Source organism: Octopus sinensis, linkage group LG2 (assembly GCF_006345805.1).
Source record: "Octopus sinensis linkage group LG2, ASM634580v1, whole genome shotgun sequence".
Taxonomy (NCBI): Eukaryota; Metazoa; Mollusca; class Cephalopoda; order Octopoda; family Octopodidae; genus Octopus; species Octopus sinensis.
The window spans coordinates 103,926,721-103,944,220 of record NC_042998.1 but is presented as its reverse complement, the minus strand read 5'-3'; the positions used below and the strand labels follow the sequence as shown (position 1 = coordinate 103,944,220).

The 17,500-nt window shown below is 35.3% G+C and overlaps 1 protein-coding gene across 4 annotated transcripts in view; it reads left to right on the top strand.

The window, feature by feature from the left end:
* The window catches only part of LOC115232516 (transcription factor Sp9-like), a 48,202-nt gene that overhangs the window by 19,840 nt on the left and 10,862 nt on the right, over positions 1-17,500 (top strand). The window contains exons 1-2 of one of the 4 annotated variants that reach the window (XM_036498740.1): positions 11,843-11,853; positions 12,469-12,473. The exons of 2 other annotated variants lie outside the window; for them this stretch is intronic. The gene's annotated coding sequence lies outside the window, so the exon portion shown is untranslated. Of the gene's footprint in view, positions 1-9,816; positions 9,929-11,842; positions 11,854-12,468; positions 12,474-17,500 lie in introns of those variants that run through there. One more of the 4 variants, XM_036498738.1, reaches the window with a different exon arrangement.

Here is a 17,500-nt window from a genome sequence, read left to right as displayed (position 1 = left end):
AAAGCGGTTACTCCTATTTTCTTAATCTTTATCCGTATCTGAAGGAAGTAGTTCGGAGAATGATTTTCATTGCTTTCACGCAGCACAATATAGACGGCTTCGAGATAGTAAGAAGAATCGCCGTTGATACTCCACCAGTATTTTATTAGCCTGAAGTTGCAGATCACTGCAACAAATCCATAACGCCAAATCTCCCTTAAATCACATCTTAACTTGTCAATAAATGGAGAGCACATGAGACAATGTATCTATAAATATGTAAATATTCTGGAAGGACACACGTGGAAAGACTTTGATTAAAGGTTTGCTCTACTATTTAAACTGTAATGTTGACCATAAGAAGGGAAAAGAATCAAAGTTTTTGATGGAATGTTAATATTAACATTGACGATAATGATAGTGTCGTTCTAGTGTCGTTTTTATCCAACTCAGATGAAGCAGACCTATAGTTCAAGGCATGGCAGTCGTGACTATCACATTCTTTTAGCTATATGTTTTGTTATGTTGGGAGATGCCAGTCAGTAAGTTTCCGCCAGTATATTTGATCGATAGCTGTTTTTGCTACATTTCTCCAAGTGGTCATCGTGTACTACATTTGAGATTTTTCGAAAATGTTCAGCGCAAGGTATTCTTGAAGCAGTACTTTCTAAACGCTATTTTGGTGTCCATGTCAAAAAAGTCCTTGCATGATGCTTGGTGGTTGGCAAGCGTAAAGTATGGCCCAGTGCGCCATATTCTATAGTTGCAAACCGGTGCAATACCATAATAGCCTGTATATGGATTTTTAAAATCTTGTTGTGACTTAGATTTTTTCTTTTTTCATCTAGAAGGCAGTTCACTAAAGATTAATACAACCTGTTATGATGCGTTGCGCACCGTTTTTGCGTTCTATTTATTATATAGCGAAATTATACGGAATGACTGTGGCACAGGTAGGGCTAGCAGAGCTCACGGTTAATGAAATATATTGTTTGTATTTCAATATTACTGTTTCCTGTTGGCTAGATGTGGTATCTGTGTTTGTTCTAAGTACGTTTGAGCATCGTTTTGCTTCCGTGCAAAGAAGTACGAGGAAAGAACAATATGATGACGATAGGCAAGATCAAAAGGATTGATCTTCTTGGGAATGGAAACTACAATGGTGTGTAAGTCAGATTCGAGGTAAGATTTGAGGTAAGACAGGTAAGACAGGTAAGTCGGATTCGAGGAAAGTAAAGAATATTGAAACGCTGCGCTCAAATATAGAACTTAATTGGTTTGAAGACCGTCTGGTAATATATATAAAAAGAAAAATAAGAAGACTGCTTTTTTCCTCGTTTATATCGAAATCATCAACTTATTAATATTATATTCCATCTATCACAATCATTTTATTTCCTCGTATTTACATGCTTCAATATTCATAATTATTCAGTTAATAAATACTTTCAATATAGTAAAATCTGGTTGTACAGATTCCATGCATCTTGTCTGAAACGTTGTCCAACGAATAGTTAAGAAATAAATTCAATCACGCAGTCCTTTTGCTAATATAATTATTATCATTACTACAATATGTATTAAGTCATAAAACTGAGCCTTGGTGCATCTGAACTCTTTCACATTTCTGGATAATAATTACGTTTTTTCTCCAGACTTTCTGATAACTAGAGTTACAATTTTCCACGATTTAAAGATAGTGATTGTTCTAATGTCAAAATAAGGAGTGTCATTCTAAGTCAGAGGTTTCAAGCATCTCAGTGTCTAAGTGCCAATACAAAGATAATTAGATAATTTATTCGGTCACTTGTTCTGATTCATATTCAATATTTTGGATAGTTTGATGAGAGTATTAGATAAGCAAGTTGATAATGTCCAAAGAAAGCAGTTGGAACCTACTCAGCTTAAAAGTTTTGCATCAATCATCTAGTCTGCAACCCTATTGTATTCACAAATTTTCTGTGATAGGTAGCTATATAGATTGTCCATACACAAACATAAGGATTGTTATTAGAATCGGTAAGCTTGTGGTAATCAGCAGATTGTAAAGTTAAAAGAAAATAGGTATGAGATAGAGTATCTGAAGTCGACGTAGAATTTATTATATTTGAGACTTTAGCAGAGAAGTAAAAGACACCAACTCATTTCTTCTTTCATGATATATATGGCGAACAGTCACAAATATATGGAATAACATTTGACCTGTTAATAACCCAAACATATTCTTTGCAGGTATTTTATCGAAAGGAATGTCACGAACGCATCAATTTTAATGGTATCTGAGTCCTAAACTGCATGAAAATATGCATGGCTTTGTAGTTAAGAATTCACTTCGCCAAATTTAGTTTTACTTTCAGTTCTATTACATTGCAAGACACGTTTCTTCTACTACAGCCTCTAGTCGACCAAAGTATTGTTAGCGAAATTTGTTAGTAGTAGGAATATGTGTGGAAACCTATCAAGGAAGCATTTCTCTTCTTGACTAGTTGACTCAAGCCATCGTCTGGCTTAACACTACCACAGTGCATATTGCTAACATTGGAGCATGGCCTTTACTTTGAGGATAACTTCGTCTTATAGTCTCAGAATATATAGAAACAGGTCTGGGGCATTGTTTTTTTTCTCCTCTGATTAAGGCAGTAACCCTTTGCCTGTGCATCACGTGATAAACAGGACATATTTTTCTGGTGTTCATGCAGTATATATGGAACGCATTCCCAATTTCTTCAACCTCTAGAGTAACTTGGGATTCATTGAAAAAAAAAAATTATATTACTCGAACATATGAAGCAAGTGTGTGGAAATAAGTGTGGAAAAATGTGGAAATAAGCATGTGCGTTTAGGAGAAATTTATGAAAATGCGTTAGACAGGTAAGTGGTTAAACTGGTAGCTCGAAATTTATATTCTTTCTGTCTTTTTATTCTTTTTACTTCAGTCATTTGATTGCGGCCATGCTGGAGCACCAACTTAAGGTGTTTTAGTCGAACAAATCAATCCCAGGATTTATCCTTTATAAGCCAAGTATTTATTCTATCGGTGCCTTATGCTGAACCGCTAAGTTACGGGGACGTAAACACACCAGTATTGGTTGTTAAGTGATAGTGGGGGCGGAACAAACACCGACTCACAGGCAAATATACACATGCACACACACATACACATACATACATATAGATAGATAAACAGACAGACAGACAGATTGATAGATAGATATACGACAGGCTTCTTTCAGTTTCCGTCTATCAAATCCATTCACAAGGGCCCGAGGCTAAAGTAGAAGACACTTGCCCAGGGTGCCACGCTATAGGACTGAACCCGGAACTATGTGGTTAAGAAGAAAGCTTCTTACCACCCCAGTGCCTATATGTGTATATATTTATATTTCCGTATCACATTTGTACTAAACGTCTTGATATAAAATGTTTTGTTAATGGATTTCACTAGAAATTATCATCCGGTTAGATTTTAATTGTATTATAGTATTTTAGCTTTTATAAATTTGTGGGGCATTTTGTTGTCATGTAAGTGATACTGATCATATCTTTAGAACCGATGTGACTTGCAACGAAATTTCTTCTCTGATTCATTCATCTGACTTGTAACGGATTCTGAAGTAGTTTATTACAAGTACTAAGTATAACAATGAAATGCAAAATTTTAAAAAATCTGCCTTGGTTGTGATGCTTTGAAATAATAAACGATAAACGCTTTAACGTTTGGAAATATTTATTTTAACAATGATAACAAACACTGCGTATCTATCAAACCAACACTAACATGACAGTGAAGGGACGTTTATAAAACAGCGGAGTTTCAATGTGATGAACCGATCTGCTAGAAAGAGCAGCCAAATCACCCTTGAGTTACATACTACCGCCAAGCAAAACAAAACATATTGATTAATGATGTGCACGTGTATCAAGCATTGGAAACATAAGTCCTTTTTGCTAGAGTCAACCTAGTATTAATCAATAATAAACGTAATACTTGATAAACACTCAATGGGAGATCTTTGAAATTCGATCAGATCTAACTACTGAAGCTTTAACTGATCATAACCACCGTAGCTATAATTGTTTATTGCATTTTGATATTGTACTGTATATATTAGTCAAATTCAAAGTTAACCATTCTAGCTTTATTGGAAAAATATACAAGATATCTCACTCTGTTTCTTGCTTGTTTGTTTGTAACGGGTACATATTTGTATAATATTATATTATACAAATACTACTACGCCAGGCTTAATATATTCTACTGATTACGCATATTTATAAACACATGTATCACATTTTAGAAGTATTTTTGTGCGATCAATTAATATAAAAATGTGATCAATACTGCTACGAAATAGTTATACCATTCAATTAAATTCATTAATCGATACTTAGGGAGAGTTAAACTCAATACTTAGAAGATTAAAACTAATTACTGTAAGGCATTTAGTCTGGTACTGTATTGCTTCAACCATGAAATCTGATAAAAAATATTAATAATTCTCTTACTGATAAGGCAAGTCGTTAGATGCTACCTAAATGTCAACAGATGTACTAATTAACTTCACTAAATGTCAATAATTATAACGGAAATCTCATGAAAGTTACAAGTATTTAACCACAAAAACACTAATAATTTTTATGCTATATTCTGCTGTTATGAACTATTTTATGAAGCGCTGTTTTATTACTCCGCAAGTACTATTTGCAATAGCCATATCCATTACAGTTGCCGTGACAACTTCAACTCCGCTAACCATGAATAAATTCTCTTTACAACTAAAAGTCATAATAGTATTTTACAGCATGGTCTTTAAATGGCCTTCAAATTAATCCCATTAAAGATGAAATATTAAAGTTTTGTTTTGTTGATTATTCTTTGAAGTTTTTTAAGTTGCTAAACATTACGAATATCATTAGCTCATATTTTCCAATTCCAAACAAATACTGTAGCTCATGAAATCAAGTACCCGTTTACATAATCAGTTAACCTATCAAGGGAAAAACAAGACCTTCATCTTGTTTATTTATTTATTTTTTGTTTCCTTAATCATTCTTATTTAGAGCTCCATTTTTATGTTAATCTTCATTCAAACAATCCAACTGAAATAATAAACGTTGAGAGAAAGAGACGCCCCTCCAATAAAAGTTTATTACCCATTGTTTTCTATTTGATTTATCATTTATTTCTCGCCGGTTTATGAATGATTGATGAATAGGTGAAAATGAAGACATCATCTGCTTTATACAAGAGTTTATGGCATCGTCTTTTAGACTTTGAAGATGTGGGACTTATTATGAATCTTGGTTTTATGTCCTGTTTAAAGCTAAGTCGATTTTCTTGTACGTCAACTGGGAAACAAGACCTTCATCTTGTTTATTTATACTAATTTTTTCCCCTATATTAAGATGAATGAGAAATTAAGTGTTCCTCAGTTCTGTAATTCTGCGTACCGAGTTCAAATCCCATTGGCGACAGTAGTGTTTTTCAATCTTTCGGCCCTCTGTTTGTACAACTCGAAAGAGAAAAATCATTAGGGAATCATAGTGCATGCGAATACGATGTCTTTCTATGTCTGTCTCTCTCACTCTATTGTTCTTTTTCTCTACCACTTTTTCACACACGTATTAATGACAGCATAACAATAACCAATCAAATCAGGGATTGTATAATCAATTTCTTTACAGCTGTTTCTGCTATAAGGTACTGTGCACACAGAATTGAGTGCTAGTACATTTTATATCTTACTCAGAGGCATTTGAAAAATGTTATTGGTTATTGGTACCATTATGACCAAGCCGAGTTACATTATCATAATATATAACTTATATAAATATTTGAGATGGAAGCAGTATACAGTTCCTCTCATATGGACGCACGGTGCTTCAAAGCAGCCACATATATAGTAGCCGATAAGAGTTGGTTGGGATGGGTACAGATACAAGCATCACATTATTTCAGCATATTCTGCTTCTTCGGTGGTAGGTGCCCGTTCACTACAAATCACTAAATCTCATTGCCTACGATATATAGAGAAACAGTGTTTTTTCAGACAAGGATGTCGCAGATAGTCAGCAGTATTATTAAAAACTAAATACTAGCAACCGGAGCAGCGTTAATTCCAAAAGCAACCTTTATATCCAACGTAATGTGGAAGTATTGTTAGATGGCCTAACATAGCGGCATTCGAACACAGAGTTCCTCTCATGTAGACGTACGAATCTTACACCCACGTTTAGTTAGATATAAAGATTGTCTCTTCGTATTAATACTGCTTCTGTTGCTAATATATTTAATTTTTAATAAGCTGTTTGCTGTTTGCCAACAATGTGTATAATAACAGTGTCTGAAATATATTCTTATTCTATATATCATTGGTAGTGAGATTAGGCTGGTTTGCGGTAACCAGGTACCTACAATTGTATACTGAAATCACGTCATTTCGTTGTTCCGACACCCATTTCAGACAATTCTCGTCTGCTACGATATACAGGGGTTGGACAAAATAACGGAAACACCTTAAATTTTCATACAAATTCATTTTAATATGGGGTAGGACAGCCTTTGGCAGTAATTGAAGCTTGAATTCTGCGAGATATGGACTCGTACACATTTTGAATTGTTTCCAAAGGAATTTTTGTCCATTCTTCAGCTAAAACAGTCTCCAGTTCTTGTAGTGATGATGGTGGAGGATATCAACGCCTTACTTGTTTTTCTAAACTGCGCCATAAATGTTCAATAATATTGAGATCTGGGGACTGTAGTGGCTTTAGCTGTGTGAACTGGTGCATTATCATTCTGAAAGATTGTGTTTCTCTCCGGAAACAGTTCCGCAACCATAGGATGAATTTGATCAGATAAAATGCTTAAATAGTCTTGACTATTAATTCTGCCATGAAGGGAAACCATTAGACCGGCGGATTTCCAAGATATAACCCCACCCCGATCATCGCAGATCCTCCTCCATGTTTAACAGTTGGAAGAAGGCAGTCTGGGTTAAATGCTTTCTTTGGCTGTCTCCACACATATACTCGGCCGGTGGTCGGAAATAAGGTGAAGATGACTCGTCCGAGAAAATAATATTCTTCAACTACTCTATGGACCAATTCTGCAGGTTTTTACTCCACTCTAAACACTTTGCAACGTTTGTTTTGAAAGTAGTGGTTTCCTGATTGCAGCCCTCCCGTGGAATCTGGTTTTGTGCAGCTCCCGGTGAACAGGTTTTGTGGAACGTAGGTTCTCGAGATGATCGTTAAGCTGTGCAGTAATTTCGAGAGCTGTAATTTTGTGATTCTTTCTAACAATTCGTGTAAGAATCCGACGGTCCCGAACTGAAATTTTGGATTTCTTTCGGAGATTTATTTCGACAAGGAGGTTTTCACTCTTTCTCAAAGGCTGACATAACATTCGAGACAGTACTTCTTGATACATTAAACATTTCGGCTCTTTTCGTTACGCTAGCGCCTGCCATACGAGCACCAACAATTTGATATCGTTGAAAGTCCGATAGATCTGCCATTTTAATGAATTCTAATTATCTTCTGATGATATCTGAACAGAAACCGCAATTTTAGCGAAACATATTAAGCAACACTAATAATAAATCAAAAAACATTAAAGTAAACAAGCTTTTGACGGTTTTATAAATATTTCAAAACTATGATACTATCATGCTAGGTGTTTCCAATATTTTTTCCAACCCTTGTATGTGTTTGCATTTAAGCAACGTGAGTTTACATGACAAGATCTCTCAGAGCAAATGCCGAAGTATTCGGAGTTCTAACAATGCATCCACATTAAGTTGCAGATATTTTCTTGGGCAAGTGTTTTCTACTATAGCCTCGGGCCGAACAAAGCCTTGTGAGTGGATTTGTATAGACGGAAACTGAAACAAGCCCGTCATATATATATATATGTATATATGCGAATCTATATGTTTGTAACTGTGTTTGTCCTCCATCACCACTTGACAACCGGTATTGGTGTGTTTACGTCCCCGTAACTTAGCGGTTCGGCAAAAGAGCCCGATAGAATAAGTACGAGACTAAACGGTACTGGTGTCGATTCAAGCCGGTGCTCCAGCATAGCTGCATTCTAATGACTGAAGCAGGTAAAGGATAAAAAAAAGATATATATATATATATATATATAATGTGTGTGTGTGTGTGTGTGTGTATGCATAAAAATATATATATTAATATCCAGCAACAATAAAGCACTATAGATGTATTGAGTTATTCTTTATTCTTCTAACGGTCTCCGGAGAGGTATGACAGATTTGTCCTCTATTCACCGCCCGTACACATCTCTGCCTGTAAATATTCAGTAAAGCTCTACACAGCACCATAAACGTAGCTATTTCTAGCACCTCGTGTTCACCTGCTTTATATATCTATAATCCTTCATATGTGCCGCGTTATTCTTGCTGGATATTTATATTTAATAATATTTATATTTTCGTGCATGTTTTATCCCTGATCTTGGTTCCGACTATGACTGGGGCTATGAGCCGAGTAAACAGGCAGAAATGTAGTAGATATTTTAAAATTTGCTCGCTCATGAAAGACTCAACTGACGATACCCAATCAGATTCGCACTCACGCACGTGATCTGAAGAATTTGAAACTGCAGTATTTCCGTAGAGTACGGATTCCGTAGAGTAAGACAGAATTTTCCTCATATTCAACGCCTGCACACATCTCTACCTGTAAATATTCAGTGAAGCTCTACATAGCGCCGCAAACGTACCGGCTGCTATTTCTAGCAACGATCGTACTTCGTGTACACCTGGTTTATATATATATATATATATATATATATATATATATATATATATATATATATATATATTATATATGTGTGTGTGTTTGTGCATATATATGTGTGTATATATAAATATACATATAAATAAATAAATATATATATATATATATATATATATATGTGTGTGTGTGTATACAGACACACACGCACACACACATATACATATATATGTTGTCGCTGCCACGAAGCTCCAGTTATTTAGGCATACTGTTTTTTATGTTTGTACCCATGTTTATGTATGTGACAGTGTGTTTGTGTGTATGAATAAGTAGTATAATTGTAAAAATAGTCTTTTAAGAATAATAATTTCTCACATCGACGTCAGGTCAGAAAATTTAGGGCCAGAAATAATCGATCATATCGACTTTAATACGTAACTAGTCCTTTAGTTTCACGACCATTAAAGGATGAAAAAGCAAACCTGATTTTGGTGCGGAAAGCTTGCAGAAATAATGCACGGAAGTTAGTCCGACGGTGTAAAGATTCTGACAACTCACCTGTCATTAAAGCAATTAAAAAAAAAATTCTGATATATTATAAATTTTTATTAAGTTGTTGCTCTTTAGCCCATGCCCAGCATGACTAAGTAGAACTATGATGAAAAATGTTGCAACCGAGACAATGCCATAAACATATTTATGTCGATATCAAGGACTACTTTTTCAAATGAGTACATTTTTAATACTGATTTTATGTGGATTGAGGGGAAATAGGCAGCTAGTTTTCGAAAATCGAACGTCCTTGCTTAGAAGCTCGCTTGTTTGTTTTCGAAAGTATTCTTACGAAGTGATTGCTTACTGTGTGAAATAAATTTATAGATAAAAATAATATAAAACAAACAACTTTAACTAACCTAATACTGGGTGTTTCCATGACCTATTAAATTTATTCAGGCTAAGTCAGCATAGCTAATCTTATTTTATTGTTTGTCTACGCCATACGGACATAAGGATATGACGTCATCATTGTGTGTTAACTAACTCTACTAAGCTGAATTGCAATTATGTTTGACTCACGTGATGTTTATCTTTGGTCTGCGTAGTAAAAAGTGTGTGACTTCTTCGTCGTTTTCCGACAATGAGCACCCAGTTGTTTAACCAATTGAATTTCGTTTTGTAAAATTACCAGGTAAGTGGCAGATTATTCCTCAGACATCTGTACCATTAACGCAAATCTAGCCTGAACCAGGGTGACACTATGCGATATGGTTGGCCCATTCAGGCACAGTCTGGAGACAGAGCCAGAAATTATCAAGCTAAATCAGCGTGACACAGTGTGACTAATAAGGCCCTTCGAATCACAAATACAATCGAAGGAAATAAGATGGCTTGAACAGAAATGCTATTGACACCGAAAGGCAAAGAGACAAAGCGGATTTCGGCGGGATTTGAAATTAGACAACCGAAACGAGTAGCGTAAATCATTTTATTTGATGTTCTATTGGATCTGTCAATTCCGTTTTGCGCACGCTTTGTAGCAGCAGTGAAATATGATACATTTACATAAGTGAACAATGATCGTTAATAATTTTATGTCACTACCATTGTAAATACTGGCGATCTTTGAATATTGAACATGTTTGCCTCTTTGCTTTCTTGTCTTCGCGTCCCAGAAATGAAATTACACTCAAATACCCACGTTTCTGTTTTAAAATCTACATAATATCCATTGCTTGCATATACTGGGCACGTATTTATTTCAAGGCAATCGGAAAATTATATGATTAACACCAACGTTATTTTCCTTCGTAGGTATTCTTTACCCCTCTCTCAATTTCTGAACCTTCTTTCTGTCTCTTATTCTCATCCTTTTCCCTTTGTATTTCTCCTCTCTTTTCCTTCTCACTTTCACTCTCCACTCCTTTTCGCCTACGTGTACCGTCTCTAAGTGCAGGGCATTTATTTATGAATTGCAATGCTTTACACATATCTGTTTTCTTTCTTCTATTGTTTAAAATCTTTGCTTATATATTTTTATAACTTTTGTTAGTTCTTTTCCTTTTCGATTCACCGAATATTCCTTTCATTCTCTCCTTTCAAATTATCTATCGCTCTACTTTCCCTTTTCTTTCCTTCCTTTACTTAATCATTTCAGTTTTTCATTCGAACTTTTTATTCCTATAATTTTATCTATTATATACTTTCTTTCATTCGCTTTTAGTTTATATTCGCACTTTCATATTCAATTTTTATTTCTTATTTTGGTATCATTCCTTTCATTTATTTTCTTGTATTTTTTGCCATTTGTATTTTTAAATGAGATAATCTTTAGTTATGTCTACACTTTCTGTTTAAAACCACGTATTTCGTGAATTACATATGTTGTAGCGGTTTTTTCCTCTTAACCTATAGCTGAACTTCAATAAGAAACTTGCCTACAGCAATGCTTTCTAAGTACATAATGATTTGAAAATCAGTCAAATGGAGTAGGAACAACATTTATGATGAAATTATATTTTCCTGGCTATATTAATTCTTTCTGTTATTTCTAAAATCAACCAAACATCAAGGGTTTTGGGAATCTTGGATTGCTATCTGTGAGAAACACATACGAAACACTGAAAATTGATAACACAATTCTTTGAAAATATCTTAGGAATCGCGACGAAACGCTTGAGCTGTAATTCTCCTTTGATGGAATATAAGGACAATGTTCACTGGATTTCTTATAAAAGTGTAACATCAATAATTGTATTTGATATGTTTGAATAAACATCATTATGAGAATATGCGTAGATTAAAATGTGAACGCAAATATCAAATAACATACACAGCAAGCCAAGCAAATTGATATGGATGAGTAAATTACATGAAATATAATTAGGAATAATGCTTTGTTTTAGTATTAGAGTTAAAATAACTAAATTGATATATATTGTTATTTAAAGTACAAGGACCTTATGCTCAAAACCTCTACAGTGTTTTTCGATTCATATAATATTCTGGTCTTGCTTTAATCTTACCATTACTGGCAAGATTAAAGCAACACGAACAACGAAAACTAAACAAGTAATATATTATAGTTCGATGGAAGTTTTGTTCCTGCATTCTCAAGTATAGGGATCTACGTAATTGGAAAATAAACTAAATTTCTAAGGTGATCTCTAGGCGGATGAATGATCCTAATAATATTACTGATAGATGCGTTGTCTAAACTAGTAAAATTAAATAGGAATATGATTTTTACATTACTTTTAATCATTATAATCGCATTACTTTAAATCTTTACTTTTAATCAATTAACATTAATTTCTTACAAAGGTACAAGACTTAAAATGTGGGGAGATACATATACAAGATTGTATTAACTCCGGTTCCTTATTCTATTTACTATGAAATTATTAAAGACAAATTCGACCTTCCTGAGATTTGAACTCAACGAAAGAACGAAATGGATCATAACCAAATAGTGCAAAACAATTTATCTTCTGAGGTCGACTTTGCTTTTAATCCTTTAGGGGTCAATTGAATAAATGCCAGTTACGCACTGGGGTCGATGTAATCGCTTTAATCCTTTCCCCTAAATCTGAGACTTTGCGCGTCCAATAGAAAGGATAATTATTATTATTATATTATTATTATTATTATTAGTAGTAGTAGTAGTAGTAGTAGTGGTAGTAGTAGTAGTAGTAGTAGTAGTAGTAGTAGTAGTAGCAGCAGCAGCAGCAGGTACTGTAGTAGTAGTAGTAGTATTAGTAGCGGTAGTAGCAGTAGTAGTAGTAGTAGTAGTAGTCTGCATCTCACAATGCAAGAAGAAGCCTAAGACTATGACTAGGTAATCATACACCGAAAAGAATTTGACAGTCACCTCAAGTTTTGACCTCTGACAGTACAAAAAACTGCTTCTGAAAAATGTCAGACAATCTAAAGTAATGACACAATTCATTACCTTGTGTCTTTTCTCTTTTCAGTGATCACCTGTGATTTTATCGTAGTTGTTATTGTTGCTGAAACTCAGAGCAGCCCACGTCGAGTAGAACTATAATCAGAGAGATTCAAGTTCGAATCCGCAGCTGCTTGCATTATACATACATGCACACATACATTCCTACATACAAACTACTGTATGGTATCACTCAGGCACCACCTGCTAAACAACAGCAGCAAAAATAAATATATTAATGCAGCCCTGAAAAGTGAAGTGAGCAACATTATACGCGTAGGCAGTCAACTCCTCAAGAAACACCCTCTTCCTATTCAGCCTCAAAACAGTTGGGCTTTCTTACCTCAGAGAAGACCTGGATGGAAAGCACTGAGCATACAAAACGACCATACATGGGAATATTGCCTAAAATCTTGAAGACAGTAGAATTGACACGAAGCGCAGCATCTCTTAGACAAAAGACCATTACATCACACTTTGAAGGCTATGCGTTTGCAATCCAGGAACAAGAGATTGCCGCAAAGTTCCTGGTGAACAAGAGAGACAGTGACGCTCTTGTAATCCCAAGTTGCGCCGCATATGTAAGCTATATCATGTTTCTGTGAAGACATTACCCATGTGATTAGCAGCTGTTCTCAAGTGTCGTCATGGTATTACCTCCCAAAGCGGCACGATGTACTTGCTAAAGAGTTTACTATGCCATCCGCAAAAAAGACTGTCCAGAAATAAACTTAGAAAATCCCTCTATTATGAGATACATTCATAAACACCAACTCAAGCAATATTGGTGGAATATTTTCAGCAAAGCTTCTGTCAAATGTAAATATTACAGGCCGGATATTGTTGTTTGGGACAGAGGGGCAAAGGCATGTACTATCATGGATGTTAGCTGCCCTGAAAATATAATATCTCTTTGAGAATTAATGAAAAAGAGGATATCTATGGACAGCTACTTCGAGACTTTCAGTTTCTATATCCAGACAATGAACTTATATTTATACGAATAATAATTGAAGCACTAGGTTTTGTTAGTAAATGCTTAAAGGAAAATCTGAATAAACTGGGATTTTCAGAAAGAGAAAATGACTGGCTGATTCGTACATTACAAGTCCAATCTATGAGTGAAACAGTAAAAATATGCAAGACTTTCTCAAGCTCCAAATGTGTATTTGTCTGTGTTAACTACGTCCGAGAGACGGAGCCTTGTATCTTTGTTGGGAACCGGCACTCTCCTCGGTGGAAGATCTATAATAATTAAAAATTTTTCTGAAAGGATGCACTGAGGCGTTGACATGCAGCGGCCAGGAACAAGTTCAGAACTAATTACACCAAGATCCAAATAGATAAAAGCAGGAAATCGCCCCTTTGTAGGGTGTGTGGCAGAAAAAACGAAGTAATCTTACCTATTGCGAGCGAGTATAGCAAGCTAGCTGAAAAGCTCTGTAAAAGGAGGCATGATAACGTGGCTAAGTTCGTCCTTTGGCTTTGTGAAAAGTACGGCCTGAACACAGTGCGGAAATGGTACGAACATGAATCAGGGTCACCGAGAACAAGGAACATAGATACTATGGGATTTTACAATGCAATGTGACTCCCTAATTGAGGCTCGGAGATCAGATATTGTTGTGATAGATAAGGGAAGAAAGGAAACGAATATCATAAATATTGCAATACCTGGAGATATACGCATAGGTGACAATGAAGTTGAAAAAATTGGAAAGTAGAGACTATTAAAAGACGAAATTGCAAGAATCTGGAGTATGAAGAGAGCGTCTGTCATTCCAGTAGTTAAGAGGCACTCGGAGCACTGACGACCAAATTCGAGAATATATCAAAGAAATCGAAATTGACATGAGAGCAGAGCAAGTCTAAAAACTACTCTGCTGAGGACAGCTAGGATTTTTGAGACTGGTACTTGGATGTTGAATGTCTCCCACGATAATTAACAACCAAATATCAAAATTTATGATGTGCTGAAAAAGACTCTGTGAGACCTCTGGCGGCAGGCTGCGGTCCGGCCTCGCAGCATCTACTAGTACAAACAAGACCGAACGTTCTGAGAAGTAAAACAATAACAATAATAATAACAATATGGTACATCGTCAGAGAATGCTAGAAACTGGCACAACGTGAATACAAAAGACGACATGACAATGTGGAAAGAATGATCCATTCCGAGATTTTAATGATAATAATAATAATAATAATAATAATAATAATAATAATAATAATAATAATAATAACAATAACAATAATAATAATGATATAATAATAAATAATAATAATAATAATAATAATAATAATATAATATAATAATATAATAATAATAATAATAATAAATAATAATAATAAGAAGAAGAAGAAGAAGAAGAAGAAGAAGAAGAAGAAGAAGAAATCGTGGGCTTGGTTAAATAAGGGGCAATTATAAAAAGAAACAAAGCCTAATTGTAGCAACACAAAATCAAGAGATAAAAAACAAACGACTCGCGAATAAATATATATGGAGGAAATGTGTCAGAAAAATGTAGAGCCTGTGGAAATTAGAACGAGGCAGTGGCACACATTGTAACAAAATCCCCCAAGTTGGCACAGGAAGAATATAAGAAACAAAGGCACGACGTTTGATTCTAGGATCGCAAAGAAAGAGGAAGAAAACACACAACAAAAAGAATACAATGTCTTAAAATTTGAAATAGGAAGAAATTAGAATATGCGAACAGTAAAGGTCATGTCTATGATAATTGGTGCGTTGGGAACAGTGAGCCAAGTTATAGACAAATGGCCGAAGGAGATTAAAATAGAATGCTCGGTAGATCTCCCACAGAAAGTTTGCTTCTTAGGGACACCAAGGATTATCAGGAGGGTTCTAAGCACTTGAAAGACAGCTGAAAACCTGTTGATAATTAAGGTTACAGGTAGTAATCCGCTACCCACATAATTTCTACTAGAAATAAGAGCAAACCTGAGCCAAGTCAAAATAATAGTTTGAATAACAAGGAATGCAAAAGGGGCACGAAAGGAATACAAAAGAAGGCACGATAAAGTGTCTAAGTTTGTTCACTGGAGATTATGTGAAAGGTACGGTCTTGGAAGAACAAGAAATGGGTACGAACATGAACCAGAAGGCGTTACAGAGAATAATGAATATAAAATCTTATGGTATTTTGCAGTCCAAAGGGACTCTTTAATAGATGCCCGAAGACCAGACGTTGCTGAAGTGGATAAAAGGGAAAAGTAGTAGGAGCAGAAGAAGAAGAAGAAGAAGAAGAAGAAGAAGAAGAAGAAGATAATGAAATTGCAAGGTTGTGGGCAAAGAAGAGATTGACTGTCATCCCAATAGTTGTAAGGGCACTCGGAGGACCAGCAACTGAATTTGGCAAATATGTCGAAGAAATTCGAATTGACATGAGGGTAGTAAAGCATGCGCAAAAGATTGTTCTATTAAGACACAGCGAGGATTTGGAGTTTGGTATTTTGGTGTTGAGTATCTTCCAAGATACTTAACATTTATGTATCAACTCTTATAATTCGTGGAAAGAGACCCTGATAAACCCAGCGAAACTTTTGTCAACTGGCCGCTGTCCGCTTTCACAGAATTAACTAGAGTGAGATCGAGATCTGTGAGAAATAACATATATAGTATCAAGAGCACTCGGAGAGTGCAAACCTCCGCCAAGGCAACACCAATGTCCTCTCAACGATTAGCCAGAGATGATATTTGAAATGAGAATATCTGAAATAAACTCGTCTGCTCTCACAAACGAGAATACTAAAAATGAACCCGACCGCTCACAAAAATTAAGTAAAAAAAAAAAAAACGAAAAATAAGCCAGGTTTCTTTGTCCGGCACCGGATTGATACCAAAAACTTATCAGTTCGTACCAGTCACGAGGCCAGAGATCCCTGAAAGTTTCATCCGAATCCATTCAGCGGTTCTTGAGATATCTTGTCCACAGACAAACAAACAAACACGACTGTAAATAATATCTCCGCCTTCGGTAAGGCGGAGGAATAATGATAATAATGATAAATCAGCAAGCCTCTGCCATCGGTGTCAGTTCATCGCCGTTATTTTCATTTTTATCCCCCTGGGGCTTATGGTTTCGATGTGTCTGGAATATTGAAAGCGCCATGGGCTCTTGGACCGATCATCTCGTGTTTTCTTCTTTTTGGTGTCCCCATTAATGCAGTCAAACTGAGCATAACTTGTGGTCTGCTAGGAGAAATCAACAAAGAATATGCATATATATGTTCATGCTTACAAACATAAAAACTATACTCTCAACGTATATACAAGGGCCTATTTTCTCTATATAATCACACTACCGCTACTCAGAGATACGCGTATATGTGTATGTGTGTGAATTTTATATACATATACATACTTACGTACATAAATGCATACTTCCATGCATATAAACATATTTACATACACGCATGCATACACACACATATATATGTATACGGTTGTGTCGTGGTTCTATCTCTTCATTTATTTATTAATTTCTCTCTCTCAATCTGTACACGTGTGTTTATGCGTTCTTCTATCTTTGAATGTGGTATAATATGTCTGTATGTGCGTATGTATGTATGTGAGTGAGAGAGTGAGTGAGTGTGTATACGTGTGGCTGCGTGTACGTGTGTATGTGTGTGTATATGTGTGTGTATGTGTGAGTGCATGCGCGCTCGTGTATGATTTTTAACACGTATACCTGTTTATACATTCGTGGTTACGTAGTAAAAAAATTCAAAAAAATACCTGACAAATGAATTTTCTCTGTGAATAGTCATTTGAAAATTTATAGAAAATAAATATAT